The sequence below is a fragment of the Triticum dicoccoides genome, chromosome 5B (assembly GCF_002162155.2).
Source record: "Triticum dicoccoides isolate Atlit2015 ecotype Zavitan chromosome 5B, WEW_v2.0, whole genome shotgun sequence".
NCBI lineage: Eukaryota > Viridiplantae > Streptophyta > Magnoliopsida > Poales > Poaceae > Triticum > Triticum dicoccoides.
The window spans coordinates 415737411-415739318 of NC_041389.1; positions in this window are offsets into that span (position 1 = coordinate 415737411).

Consider the following 1908-nt stretch of genomic DNA (forward strand, 5'->3'; position numbering starts at 1 on the left):
CCCCAAAGCAAGAAATTGATGTTGAGGAGAGGGAGTGCTATGGTACGTCCCTTGATGATTGAGAAGCCCACTTCTTTGGGAGAAACAAAGAACTTGAAAGACCAGTTTTGGAGCAATTTAACTTTGAACAAAGAAGCACGACCTCCAAAGCATGATAAGAAAATAGTGCTTACTGATTCTTCCATTAGTCTGATCTGTGATCTTGTAAACTCTGCCACTAGTAAGAATTCCTCCATGTCTTTACCTTCCTCGAAATTGATTGGGACTCCCCATTTCCTGCAAACTTCAGCTGCAAAGTCTTGGCCGATGTCGAAATTTATATCTGCAAGAGCCAGGGTCAAAGGAGGAGTGGGATCGCGGGTGTAGGGAAAGGTTGGCCGGCCGTAGGGGAGGGGACGTCGGATGGTTGACTGTGGACGCCGGGCCAGAGTGGCCACCGGCGGCTAGGAGCGGGCGTGGAGCGGCTAGGAGCTAAAGCCGAACACTGACCACTTTCTTTTGTCAAACTTCATATACTTTGTTGGGTGTGTAGAAGTCACATGCACATATTTACCTTGAAATCTAGTCCCGTATAAAACATTTTTGGGGGTTTTACAACTACCTTCTTTTTCTATGGGTTTTATAGTTACTATATTGCAGCAGAAATTAATTGTTGATATAGGACTTTGTAACCGTGTTGATTTTCAAACCAATGACTCATTTTAACGCTGGAGAGAGTATAAGCCCATCCTTACAAAAATTTGAAAATTATGCACTGGTAGTTCGAAAAATCAACGCCTTCTTCCTCCTGCACTCGCGGATGATGCGTCGCGAGGGAAGCTCAATTTCGGCTCGGACCTCAAAAGCGCCATCGGAGCCGAGGTAACGTTCTTGAAGGAACCGCCTGGTAGTCGCCCGTTAGAGTCGAAACATGCAGATGACACCGTAGCGGCACACAGAAGAGGAGGGATATGTGCCCTCGTCGACACGGAGCGGTGGCGGTGGTGGCTAGGGTTTTCAGGGAGGCCGCTTGGGAAAAAAACCAAGACGAACAAATTCAGCCATAAACTTTCTCAAAACAATAGTAATATAAACATAATCAGATGAACACAATCAGCGTCTCATTACACCGCATGCGCGTCTGTGGGTGTGGGAGTGCCATAGCCAATGTGAAACCAATGACCTTATCGTTATGACCCCGCGGATAGACAATGTGCATTTAGTGGGTTCCAAATGTTCCATCGCCATGATCCTCTGATCGAGTGTAACTCAAACCAGAGGCGACTTTGCTTCGTCCGGCTGCTGCATGATTGATTTGTTTATTAGGATTTGTGAGAGGCACGCTTACCCCGTTGACCTCTCCTCGCAAAATATCTTCCACGCGCGTTGACTCTGGAGCCAGCCGAGACAGCCGACGTGTGCGCACCACGGCCGCTTTGCCTGATTGACGTTACGTGCGTTCTCCGGCCTTTCCACGTTGAATTTTGCAGGACGAGGCACTAGCTGAAAACCAGGCGGCCAAAAGCTACCGACCGAGTCGCGCGTGTCGTCGACCGGCGGCTCCCAAGTCAATCGCATGCAGGATACAGAGTGAAGCACGTCGTTAAACCTGACGTCAGATTTTTTAACATTTTCTACAGTATGAATTAAGCCCTGTTTGGAAGGAACCTTCCAAATTTTCTCAGCTCCATCGACGGTTCAGATCGGAGATGTTTCCGTGACGTTACAGTGTCAGTGCAATCTTGACACCGTCTCTGAATTTCTAGGTAGGCGTGGCTGGCTGAAGTCTGAAGTTGACAAGTAGATGCAGGCACGCTGCACGAATCTAGCAAGCTGGTGCTGGTGGTGTGGGCCCGTTGACCGCGCCACCACGAGCATGACAGCGCGCGTATCCGCAGAGGATCACCGCCCAAGACTACCGTCTCGAAG